This window comes from Apis cerana, linkage group LG16 (assembly GCF_029169275.1).
Source record: "Apis cerana isolate GH-2021 linkage group LG16, AcerK_1.0, whole genome shotgun sequence".
NCBI lineage: Eukaryota > Metazoa > Arthropoda > Insecta > Hymenoptera > Apidae > Apis > Apis cerana.
The window spans coordinates 1,755,346-1,769,999 of record NC_083867.1 but is presented as its reverse complement, the minus strand read 5'-3'; the positions used below and the strand labels follow the sequence as shown (position 1 = coordinate 1,769,999).

Below are 14,654 nucleotides of genomic sequence, written 5' to 3'. Positions count from 1 at the left end.
TTATATCAGATATGGATGAGAGATAGATTAGATAATAGTGTGGAGAAAGTCTTCATTTTATTTCATTTTATCATCAATTTAGAAATAAATATATTTTATTTTATTTTTGCAATATCCTATTTAAAATCAATTTTAGATTTATTTTATTGTATCTTACAAATTTTTTTTGATTTGTTAATTATTGTATTCCATAAGATTATATTGTAAAATATAATTTTATTTTAATAAGCAAACAGTGTATGAAGAAATCTAATATCTAGTATTGTGCATGACATTTATAATAAGATTGTTTTGAATATTTCACAATTATTTTATTCACTTGATTATTATTTTATTCAATTTGATTCAATTTATAATAATGAATTAGAACTACAAAGAGACTAATATTTCTATGTACTTTTGATTCTCTGAAATATATTTTGTATCATGTATCTGTCTTGAATCTAGTAATATCTATATCCAAAAATGCATAATATTTACAAATATATTTAATAAAAAATAAAATTATCGAAACACAGTTTCATTTTTTTTAAAATGATTATTGATAATAATAATTAATCAATAATAATATAATTTATCTTTTAATAATTTACATATACACTTTTTTTTAGCTACTTTTATTGTTATTTGAGGTTATCTCATATGCAAAAAAAATTCTTAATAAAAAATTTAAATACATAGAAAAACGGAAAACGGAAATAGACAAAAAAATTTTAACGAAAATTCTAAGAATAATAAGTAAAACTCATACGGAGATACTCTAAATTCACTTTTATTTTTACTTTGCATCGTCGATAATCAAAAGTTGATTCGCGAGGTAACTCGATGTCGAAAGAAAAAAAAAAAAAAGAAAATCGAATTATATTAAACAAAAAATTACTTTAAACAGTATTGGCACTAGAGCGAATCGAGAGAGCATGGTAATTAAGTGCATCCTGGCAGTGTGTCCATGGGTGAGAAGGGAGTAAATAGTGAGGGTCGTTTAACTTGATTTTCGCGTTATCATTAACTAGGTTAAAGTCACCGTGATGCTCTATGGTCCGGCCAATGTCGTTACGCTCTCGTTACATCGGGTAGAATCGGTTGTCCGAGCTTCGGATAAATTCGATTCCTTTCCTCGAAGAATCCTCGAAGAAACTGAAATGCGATATTTATTATCGAGTGTAATTCCAACCGTATTTTATATCTTGAAAAGATAAGCTCGTAGTATATTTCTGAAAGAGATGGATAATTCAAGAAGATAATTTTTAAAACGTATACAAGATGATTCTAGAGATTAAAATAAATAGATAAAATAGAAAAATAAAGAAAATAAAAATTGTTTATATAAAATTTATTTATATTTGTGATAAATTTAGTTAAATTTAAATTTCCAAGATATTTCACTCTATCTCTGTCACTCATTGTCTCCATTTCTTTATCTAATGCAAACTTAAATTGCTTATAACCTAATAAATAATCTTCAATATTTTTATATATATCAAATTTGTAAATTTTAAATTAAGTTTTTAATATATTGTAATATAAGTAAACTTCAATATAGTTTTTCAATAAAATCTATTTATTTTTATTTATTACAAATAATATTTTTACGTGTTTTAATATTAATTTTGAATATGAATTTAAATATGAAGAAATTATAAAATTATATTACAATAAACAATATTTTAATGATTTTATCGATATAATAAACAATATTTTAATGATTTTATCGATATATCAAAGATTATCAATAAGATATCGATAATCGATAGTTATCGATAGTTACAATTTTACCTGAATGACTAACAATCGATTGGCAGCCAATTAGTTGCAATCGCAACAATCGATCACGTGAACGTTTTGTTTATATCTATTGTTCTGTTTCGTTAGATCGACTTTAGATATCGTCTAGCATTACAAAAACTCTTTTTATTACGATTAACGTAAGAAGAAATTCTCATTAATTATATAATGAGCGATATTTGTTCGATATTTGATTACATTTACTGATAGAATACATAAAATAAAAATATCGTTTTAGTCGTGTGTCCACGATAAATAAGGAAATCAATTAATTGTTGCGTTTGTCGAAAAATTATTATATCTATCAATTTTGTGGCAATTTCTCGCAAAATATATATGATTTTTATTTTTATATCTTTTTTAATTACTTTTATATTTTGTTTTTTTTTTTTTACAATGAAAAAGTTTTTTAATGGCTTCATTGTTCGCTTTTAGACAAAACATTTTTCTTTATTATTGAATAGTATAAATTTTATTTTTATATTCACAATTTTGTTTATTGTTCCTATCATATTGAATGAATTTTTATGGTTATTTTAGACAAAAGAATATCAAGATATTTTTATATAAATTTCATAATTGTTTCAACTTAACGAATATATTTTAAAAATTACAATTTTAATTTTAGCAATGTATAAAATAAAGTAATATAAGTTTGAAAAAATATATTAATCATGTGTTTAATGAGATGAAAAACAGATAGGACAGTCGTGCCGACTTGTTAGTCGGATTGTAGATAATACAGATTTCTAGTTTTTCATATGCATTCTAAATAAAAATTAATGATAATTGATGAGACGTTAATTAATTCGTTAAATTTTTATTTATCGAAGTTTATGAATTTCTAAATTTAAAATTGTGATATTTTTGGAATCCATTCAACAAAATTCTATTCAATTTGTGAAAAAATATAATATTCAAGATTTTGAATAAATTGTAAATAAAAGGAAAGTTCAAGGAAATAAAATTTTAATTTAATTATTTTGATTTTAATTATTAAAGAATATACTTAAACAAGAGTTATAAGAGAAAGTTTATGGAATGAAAATAATTGGAAAAAATTACATCTCAAAAAATTCTTACAAACAAAATTAATCCAAGAGAGACAAAATTAGTGAGGATGTGACATTATAAGAAGCACTTTATTCGACAAATTAAAATTTTTATTTTATTATACAAGCAATAAGTTGATCATAGATTTAATCAAAATTTTTCAGTATATGAAGAATTAATATATATAAAATATCTGTTTGATCGTCGATTACTATTAACGATTTAACAGAAGATTCAAATTTTCTTTATCGCTTGAAAAAGAAAAAGAAATGGCTGGCAAACATTTTTATTATGATTTTATGTATAGATTCATTGATCTTTTGTTGAAAAGACCTAAATCTACAAGTTTAGTACGCGAGCTGTTTGAATTTTAATGAATCTGAAATTCAATTTTTTTTCGATAAGCTTGAAAAACTTATAAAAGTATAATTTCTTTGTTTTTAATATCTGTACAATATCTATCAATACATTTATATCTATCTATCTATACAATTTCGACGAGACACGAGTCAACTATGAAATTTTATTCATGATGTTGAAACGCCAAATTGAAAAGTTCATGTCAGCTGAAAGTAGCAAGAATGTTCTTTTGAATGAATGCTAATAAATTTTGCACCACCATTTTTTATTTTTCTAAAATTGCGAGTGAATCAACAGTTGATGCTAAATGCTCCTATAGAGAGTGAAACTATCGCTTTTCAACCAAATTAAAAAAAAGAATTTTCTTTGGATTACATTATTTTAATAAAATTTATCTGCTCAAAAAAAATGCCTGTTCCTGTCTTCTGAATCGCCACTAAACTTTGGATATTATTGGATTCTTGGATAATTTTTATAAAATATTTATATTTATAATACTTATTTATTTAATTTTTCATCATACACAATTCACAGGTTTTAACCATTAGAAATAAACGTTTATAAAAACTTTGAAAATTATCAAGAATAATGCTCTCTGAAAATAAGAGCAAATAATGTCTGACACCAGACTGAAATTTATTTTTTAGATGTTTATTCAGATTGTAATATGAGTTCTGATAATAAATACTTGAGGTAGCTATTAGTACTATTTTAATTAATATTTACAAAAACAAATTTTCCAAATTTATATTTATAAAAAAATTCTTGCTTCATCATCAAATTCGTTCTCAAAATTATTGATTTAAGAGAATTAAAAAAGAATTAAAAAATATAAGAAAAATGTAGGAAATAAACTTAAGAAGATTAGAACATTAAAATTGTTGAAATCGAGAAAATTACACAAAAAGATTTTAGGAAAGATTGGATTCAAGTTGCTAAAATGAGAGAATCGAGAATTATATATCAAAATTAATTTAATTTAATTTAACTGTTACGTTATGATAATATAATTTTAATTATATTATTACTTTAATTTGATTTTTAATATTATTAAAAAATAAGCAGAATAGAAAGAATAAAATATTATTTTTTTCAATTTAAGTGTTCAACACTAGAGAAATTTTTTCTATATATTTATATTGAGAGCTGAATAAACTTCAATGAAAGAAAAACAATACATGTGAGATTAAAAAAATATATTTTGAATTTATATGAAAAATAAAATAATTAGTTGAAAGGAATAACTTATCCCTTGAAGTTATATCTATAAATATCACAATAAGGGACGTGCAAAAGAATAATAGGGAGTTAAATAAAAGGTTAAAGGTTTATTAGAAGAATTTTCTATCGTAAAAAAATATATAGAATTATATATATCAATGCGATTTGAGCACACCATGCGAGAACTAATGGTATTAATATTCATTTTCAATCCATACGTATTCACGAATTATATATCCACTATTTCTTACATATCAAGATTAGAAAATATATCATTGTAAAAAGACAGGAACAAATGAAGAAAAACAATAATGGATAAAAAAATAAACATGTGATAAACAAATAAAAAAAAATAAACATATAAAAATGTAACAAGTTTTATATTATATTACATAATAAAGTTAGGGATGCACAAGCCATGCTTGGTTATAGTTAAATTGCGTTTATTCCAATTCCTTTATTCGTACCTTATGACTCGATGCGAAAGTTCTCCCCACTTTTGTTTAAAATGATGGTGGGGCAACTGCTGGCTATTGGCCCAACTAAGTTCCAAAGTTCAGCAATAGAATGTTATTTATTTCTCCACTTTTATTTTTTCATCACTGTACATCAAATCTGAAAAATTAGAAACAAGAAAATACGATACGATATTTAATAAATTTTTAATAACATATATTAAAATTATAATTTATTTTAACACAAATAATTGTACAAGATATCTTTCTTAATATTTATCCATAGAAAAATTATTCATTGCAAAATTTAAATACAATGAATAATAAATAGAAATGTAGCATCTCTCTCAGAATTATCTTAATATTTGCACGAAATTTTATAATTATTTTTATATATTTTATTTTATTTATATAATTTTCAATTGTCGTGTAAAGTAATTAAATCTATCATATACGTTCAGTTATGTTACGCTTCACAGTGTTCGAAATGTTGCATTTCAATTTGTCAATATATGTTTCAGTTATGTTATTAACTTAGTTGCCCACAGTGAAATGAATATTCAGCCATCTGTCTCGTATTAATTTGAAGCAATATTACTCGAGCAAATATTTCGAATTATAACACTCACAGCGAATTCGTTGAATTGATCTGATAATATAGAAAATGATCGATGGTTGCCTGCACGCGAGCAAGCAATTAGATAAGCGTTTACCAGTTTTCTTCGCATCATTTGTTAGAATTGCGATTATTTATCTGATGGATTCTTTTTTCCAAACAGCATCTATAAAAGTCTGATCTTTCTTTCATCATTTATTTCTCGCGGAAATAATAATTATGTTATCAAGTTATATAATGACATTATTTTTGTTTCAGTGGTAATATAAAAATAAATTTTTTTTAACAACATAATAAAATCATTTTAATAAAATGAAAAATATTGTAAAATTTTTAAAAATAAAACAACTTTTGAAAATTATTGAACAATTGAAAGTAAAATAATAAAAATAATATTTTATTTGTTTCTTGTTTTCTTGAAAAAATAGGAATTACAATAAAATTAAAATTATTATATAAAAAAATTTTATATGGTATGACAATAGATATAATTTATTTTTATTAATTACATATGGAAGATGTATAAAATCAATTTCTTAAATCGTTTTTCTTAAATCGTTATTATAAATTATGTATTTTTTAATAAAATATATTTTTTTTCTTTCTTACTTTATTTTTTATAATGATATTTCATAAAATATTTCCTTAAATGTATTGTAATAAAAATAAAATATACATCTTTCTTAACTTTATTTGCATAACAAACTCGATACTTTCTTCTTTCACATTTATTTATTTCATATTTTGTTTATTTAATATTGTTTTGATGTTAGATATCTAATTAACATCAATATGGCAATAGTCATTAATGCTCGATGGATAAATAACGTCACAGTGGTGGCAGCAGCTGTCAATGTCCAAAAAAGAAATGATTTAATATATTATCAGTAATCATCATAGTGTTAAAGATATTCAAAAATCGATATATTAAAAATTATCAATAATTGATAACCATAATTCTATTATCAGATCGAGTGAATAAATGGAAAAAAGGATAATAGTGAGGGAAAAATAACATCATGACTGCGAGAATGAAGATAATGAAAAATAACAAATTCTTTTGTAAAGAAATTTTTCTGACAAAATATTTAATCTTGTTTCTGTATCATCATATATTGTGTGTGTTAAACTTTGACTATTGATCATTACTTTACTTTTTGAAACTATTTTATATGAAATAAATGATATTACATGTATAACATGATTTTAATTTATAAATTTAATTTATAAATATAATTATCTTTCATATTTTTCTTGCTAAAAGAAATATTTCAAATGAAATTTACTCTGTTTTGAGAGGGAAGTAATTTGATATAATTTCTTCAGAGATGAACTCGCAAAGAAATATGTCATCAGTTTTTTTTTTAAAATAAATTGAAAATAATTGATGTTGATTATTTCTTACAAAAAAATATTAGATTTATGACGAAAGATCATTAGTTTCGTAAATATTTTAATTTTAATTTTATTAAATTTATTTTATTAAAAGATTAGGGATATGAAATAATAAATAAAAATTTAAATTAAAATATGATAAGTCAAAATTAACGATTTTTTAAAAATTTGTTGCTACTATAGAAATAGTTTAATATTTTAATAATAATAATAATAATTTTAATAATAATATTTCGTTTGATATTACAAGTTATTACAGATATTAGATAGTGAATAAGAATTTTATCGTTTCATTCTATTATACATACTTTTTACTCAAATATATGTATTTTATATTTTTTATTATCATTTAATTAAAAATAAATCATTTCACTAGAGATCAATATGATGAAAATTATCGCAATTTCGGGTTATCATTTATACAATCATGATAAAAATTCAATTAAATCAACCATCATCGTGAATACGTATATTCCACGATAATGAACCAATGTTAATCCATGAATATATAACAAGCATAATTTTCCATTGTTCTGCAGCGTAATGTCAACTGATTCTAGTTTTCGATTCTAGTCATGAAAATTTTCAGTTAATTAACCGCATTTATCATGATATCCACGTTTCTCCATTAATTGTAGATCGAGAGATAGATTACAAAAAAATTACAATCTAATATTGTGAATTAGAAAATAACAGTTAATTTTTGTCAGAATTCGAAAATTACAGAACTTTTTCTTAGATTATTTATAATGGATTTTTTAAAAAAATATTATAAATTAAAAACAAAATGTTTACATTAATATTCGCGAGAATCAATTCGTTGTCAGAAATGTCATTTTGAATAATTTTTCTCAACACGTAAACTTAATTTTAATTTTCGAATTATAATATATAGCAAATTTATTTTTAATATTAAATATATCATTTCTAGATGCATGATTTCTGACAAGATTTTTAGGTTAAATTTTCATACCGAGTTTCGATATTATATAGACCCAAAGCTATTCCACGGAAATGAAATACGAAAGAACTTTTCAGCGAGCGAAATTACAATGCTTGAAGTTACAATGATACCTACTATTTATTAAATGTGAGGCCAAAAAGAAATATTATGCCAATTTAAATTTTATGCCATTGATCATTGTTTTAAAATTGCAATCTCATATTTTTCTTTAATTTATAAATTAGATTTGGGTTAAATTAAGTTAGAATTATTTTATTATTCAATATTTTTATTTCTTTAATCTAATTTAAGATTAGAAATATGATATCTATCGAAATATTTTTATATATACATATATCAATAAAGAATTAAAGTTAACAAATAGTTGTTCAGAATATTATTTCAATAAAATATTTCATTGAAATAAATAATTATTCTTATTTAACATTTCTTTTTAAATATCAATATTTTTTTTAATATGTAAAAAATATTTCATCATTTATAAACTTGTAGATAAATTTGCGAAAAAATTTCTCTCAAAATTGATCTCAATTTCGAAATTCGTTAACTTTTTTTTTTAATCCCTTCAAATCCTTCTCATGAAAATCAAATTTTTCAAAGGAATATAATCAATGTTATCATTTCTTTATGTAATGTAATTGTGGTCAAATCAAATGCAAATATTTTTTTTATTTATTTACATTATCAATATTATTTTACAATTCATTTTAAAATATCATTGAATTCATAAGTATAAAATTAAAAAATGAATTATTATCATTATCATTATCAAAAATTAATTTTGCAAAAACTATCTTTTACATGCAAAAAAGATAAATTTTTTCCAATATAAAAAAACAATTGTAAATAATTTTAATTTTTTTTCTATTCTAATAAATAAAATAAAATAAAAAAATTTCTTGAATTTTAAAATTGTTTCTTTTTTAATACTTTGTTAAAATTTTTAATTTTGAAGGGCATGTACGATAATACGAAACACTCTAAATTCTAATAAAATATTTCTACTCGAATAAATATACATAGCATGTATTAGTTTTACGAATGTTGTAACCGCATTGCAAATAATTAATACTAATTGAATTTCCTTTGCTGTGAGACAAGTTAATGTTTATTTCAAAATATACACCAGGAAATGAACGTGTCCCTCTTACCTTTGCAAACGTTGTAACTGGCATTAGGTTACATTTCCGTGAAATGATGTTGGTGTAAGCACTGGTTCGTCGTAGAAAGCGCAAATAACCTAACTTTTCGTTTGAGCCACCACACTTGACAAATACTTTGCTTTTATTATTTGATTATTGAATTCTTTCTCATTCTTTTCTCTTTAAAAAGGGAAATTGTTTATATTAAAAAACCGAATACAGATTGGAATATAATTGTTGAAAATATTATATCTCTACAGTCAAATACTTTTTATAAAGAAAGAAATATTATTTATCTGTAGTTCAGTTAAATTGAATCTTTTTCGCAATTCATATAGTATATGTCTGACATATATATAATATATGTATATCATATTCATTACAAAAGTTATTATATATATAATATATATATATATGAATTTTTTGTATACTTATCTTTTATAAAATAAATATCAGTCAACATTCATAGACAACATATTTAGCCAGACAACGAAAATTGGACGATGATTGACAAAGATTCTAATTGATGCAGGAGCGTTTCATTTAGGCCAAGGTTACACGAATCAAAAAACAGACGTAAATATTCAAATGATTAAATATTATATATAATATATAATATAATATATATTATTATATATATTATATTATTATATAAATATTATATAATATTATATAATAAATATTATATTTTCTAGCAAATAATTTTTTGATTAAATATAATGATATATAAAATTTATAGAAAATATAATTTTTGAAATGTAAAATATTATAGTATAAATATCAAACATGTGGGCATTATTCGTTTTAATATGAAGTACAAAAATTTTTGACTATAATATTTCTTATCTATAATAAAATATTAAGAAAACAAAATTTTAATTGGACATATAATTTCAATGCAACACATAATAAAAGTATGAATAAGAAAATATAAAAAATTAATACTTAAAAAAATAATTTTTAGCTCTTTATGAATTATTTTTTTTAAAAATTATTTTAAATTTTTTTCGACTTATTATTGTGTGTTTTTTGTTTGTTTTAAAAAAATTTTTTAAAATTATTTTAAATTTTCTTTGACTTATTATTGTGTGTTTTTTGTTTGTTTACAATGTGTTCTATTCTATAATATATCTATATAAAAGTGTAAATTATTTTTTTGCATTTATTTTATGTTATATCAATTTAACATTTTTTTACATTTTAATAAAAATTATAATATTTTTATATTAAATTTCATTTATCTAAAAATAAATATTTTTTCAAGAATAATATTTATATGATATTTAAGAAAATAGTTAAAATTTTTTCTATTTTTTATGTCTAGATAATTAAGAAAGAATTGCTCAAAAAAAGAAAAATTTTACTGAATTTTAAATTATAAATAAATATATTTCAAGAAATACATTAAATATAATCTTATAACTTCTTTCTAAAGATAATAATTTTAATTTAATTTAATTTAAAGATTCAATAAAAACAAAAAAAAATATTATTAAGCTCTTCTATAATCTTTATACATGTTCTACTATAAATCAGATAATATATCCCATGGTATCTTCTGCTCCTTATTCGGGAAAAACAATATCGATTCTGCGAGTGCAAATTAATTTATTGCGATATAGCTATATAACGTATACCTGTAATTTTGAAGTTATTTAATTGGTAGTTATTTTTATTTATGTATAATAACTCATGAAAATATTTATCTTTATTTTTTAAATGAACAATTTTCTATTTCTTCTTAAATTTTGTCGAATATGTCGAGTATAAGTGTCAAATCTATAGCCTTGTTCACGTTGAAAAAAAAAATTTCTTTGAAAAATGTATGTAATAAATATTTGCAAAAATTTTCGTACAATCTTTGCAAACATCTAATAAAATATACATTATATGCTATATTATTTTCTCTAAAAATCTCAATTCCTCTGGTGAATTTCTACAGAATAATACTTGATGTCACATTATCCTTTCTGCTCCTTTGCTAGATTAGACAGAGGATACGTGACTCGATATATATATTCGTCGACGTCGTCGCGACATTTGGATTCGACGGATGTCTGATCAACTAGCAATGGGAGTGGGGATAATATGACGTCACATATTATTCTCATGTGGAAATTCGTCAAAGGAGAACTATTTTTTTTTAGTTTGGATTATTATGATTAATAAATAAAAAAATTTCTTAATATTTTTCATTATAATATTTCAAAATAAAGGATAATATAAAAAATAAATACATTTAATTCGGAGGAAGAGGTGACAATTCTTAAGAAGCTTTCAAAAATATTCGTTAAAATTTTATTTCCATCTAATTCTATTCTTTGTGTTTCATTTGAAAATAATGCTGCCAAAAAGCGATGAATAAAACGTAATTATGAAGCGAGATATTTTTCTTTGAAAATATATATGTGTTATATTTGTTATCGTTATGAAATAAAAATGCATCTGATGATGTCACTGCTTGCAATGTATGTCATTGTTTTTGCACATATTTATATGTAAATTTGCAAATGGTTTATAATGATATTAAAACTTTAAAATTTTGTGGAATTACATGTAATGAAAAGAAAGAAAATGTTTCCAAACTTCTATATGAGATATTTTTAAAAAAATTTCTAATAAATGGAATATCATTGTTTATGGAATATCATTATTATATATTAAATTCAAAATGAATTTTACCTTATTTATTTAAGATTAAATTCACAATTAATTTAATTTATAAGCTCTGTCATAATAAACAAACCGATGAATCATAATTTTAAAATTAAATTTACAGATAAATAAATTGATTTTAATTATGATAAATTGAAAAATTTAATTCAATGTATGATAAATCATGATAAATGATATCATGATAAATTTATAATAAAACGTGAAATAAAATTAATTTTACTTATTGATTCAAAATTAATTAATTTAATTTAATTTATAATAAATATAATAAACTGATAAATAAATGGCTCGTGATTTAAATTTACGATAAACAATAAAATTCCACTTCGAAACATTTGAAAAAAATTTTATCCCTTTATAAATACATTTCATCTATTCTTTAATTTTATCTTATCAAAAATCAGGAATCAATAATCTTTGCATCAATTCAAAATGCTAAAAGGCCAATAATCTCTTCTATTTAAGAAGAAGAAAGAATGATTACAGTTTCGATAGAAAATTTCTTTTTGATTACTTTATCTTAGATATATATCTTCTTTCTTCTCGTTCCTCGAAAGACCTAATTCTCCCACCTGGTCAAATCTTTCTCCGCTTTTCCTTTGCTTTTCGCTTCCGCGTGAAACGGCAACGAGGGAGAGTAATGGCTTTAAAAACCTTAGGAGGAGAGCTTCTCTCCGCTATCTTCCCACTTTGAAACGGCACCGCGATTTTTATTCCCGAATAAAGTAAAGAGGCTTACCAGCGAGGCTTGCCTTGCTCCATTCTATCATAAGCGAGGGATCTTAATGATCCCTTCCAACCCATGTAGATTGAATCTTAATCTTAAGTCTCATATGTCGTCATGCTTTTTGGATATTGTTTAATATATATCGGATCTGGGCATAATTTTAAAGAAAATTTCAAATATTATTACGTTATTTTAAAATTATTCGAGAAATAATTTTTATTTTTGAAACGATACGAATGCTCGAATTATTGAGTGTCGTTTCACGCGTGATTATTTTTTAATATGTCGTAATAATTGAAGATTTTATTCGATGATAAAATAAAATTGTTGTTAAAAAGTTATTAATAAAAATGGCTTTTTTTTTGAATTTAAGTTAAATTAGGTCAGATTAGTTTTAATCAGGTTTAAAGACAATTAATGGCCGAACAAGATTAAGAAGAAAATTAGATTAAGGAAAAACTTAATGCAAATTAATTGTTAAATTGGCTAATGATTAAATGAGTTTTTTATTTTCATTTGGTGAAATTAAATTTAGAATTAATTGTAAAAATAAGCTTGATGCTATTTCTCTATTGAATAAATTTCAGTTCATATTGGAATTATAATTCTATCATTTTAGAATTTACATCTTATTTGTTCGATCTGTATCTATTCATTGTTCGTTCCAATTTACATCTGAGCCATTCAAACTGATCGACTATTTTTTTAATATTTTTAATTTTTTAATGCCAAAATGCTGTATATTTTTCGAACGTTAACTTTTCAACGTTAACTTTTCCAGAAATTAAATGTTTGACAATTGTGAAATTAGCTTTTTTAATTCATTATTTTATAAAAAAAAAAAAATAAAACTGCGAGAGAAGACAAAGATATGTTCAAAGTTTATTGAAAGGTTTCAACTTGAAACTTTAATTAATTTAAGTTTTCTTTAATAATAGATGTAGTATGTATCGTTTAAAATATAGATTCTCAACTGATGTTATACAGATAATTTGTATGATATGTACAAAATAATTTTGTTCAAAAGTTTACTTTCAATTTTACTTAAATAATTCAAGTGAAATTTTATAAAATTAATAATCGTTTTTCGAAAAACAATGAAGATACTGATACGATTTATTTTTCTAATCTTCTATAAGTAATTCTATGAATTCGATTTTCATTTTTTTCTAAAATTAAACAAAATTTACAATGACAAAACACTAAAAATTAAAATATCATTTCATAATATTTGACAATATTTTATTTCATTAATTAAATCAGATTATTATTTTGAAAATTTCATATTACATTATAAATACAATATATAATAGAATTTAAAATTTAAAATTATTTTCATTCGTGCTTAATGCTCTGTTTATATAATAACAGTTTATATAATAAATGAATAATTTTATTAATATATTATAAATTAATAAATGAAGATTTAGATGAAAAAAAAAATACTAATTAGAAGTAACACTTATTAAAAATTATTTTGCTAAAACTAGGAAAAAAATAGTAATTAATAATCTATTGTTTGATAAGTATGTGATTATACTGTATTATTTATCGATATATAGAATTAATAGGTTATTAATGAATGAATAACTTTCAGAAAATAAGCCAATTAATAAACGGAGATTTAAACGATAGATGAATAATAGTAATTAGAAGTCGAACTTATTAAAGTTCTTTAAAATAAAATAAGATAATTAATGATTTATCCAACGGTCGCGCGTAAGTATATGGTTGTACCTTGGAGGAACTTTCTTGGCACGAATTTACTTGAATTTACGCCAAATCTCAAACCTGATCCAGGCTTCGTCCGAACAAAATCCAGGTCTTTAGCGTAGCTGTTCCGTTGACGCGTTCAAGTTCTCGTTTATTTATTGTTTTTTCTTAATCAAGATCCACGATTCTATTCATTTGACAAATACTTGTCTTATAAATGGTTTTAACTTTCAATGACGGAGAAAAATAGATATTTTTATCGAGCGACAATATAATTCTCTTTAAGATAAGATTTTCTTCATTTCCTCATGCAATTGTATCGTATTCTTTCAGAAAAATATCCTCGATTTTTTTTTGATTTCTTTTTGATATCAAAGATTAATATGGAACAACGAAATTTCATTAAAATAATGGATTTTTTGGTTTTATGATTGGATATGTATCGAAGAAAAATGTTTTTGATAAAATTAATATTGCATTTTGTTGACAGTATTTTATTGATTATAGAAATATAATATATCTATTTATTTTCATAATTATTTGTATA

General features: G+C 22.1%; 1 protein-coding gene and 1 long non-coding RNA gene across 3 annotated transcripts in view; one reads left to right on the top strand and one right to left on the bottom strand.

Annotated features, from left to right (window-relative positions):
* Window positions 1–14,654, top strand: part of LOC108000367 (cadherin EGF LAG seven-pass G-type receptor 1) — a 144,139-nt gene that overhangs the window by 17,621 nt on the left and 111,864 nt on the right. The window lies entirely within an intron of this gene.
* On the bottom strand, window positions 602–14,292 carry LOC114577841 (uncharacterized). Its single transcript, XR_003698201.2, has 3 exons — window positions 14,132–14,292; window positions 4,887–5,034; window positions 602–1,137 (listed from the first exon to the last, which is right to left on the bottom strand). It is a non-coding gene; the product is annotated as an uncharacterized LOC114577841 (long non-coding RNA).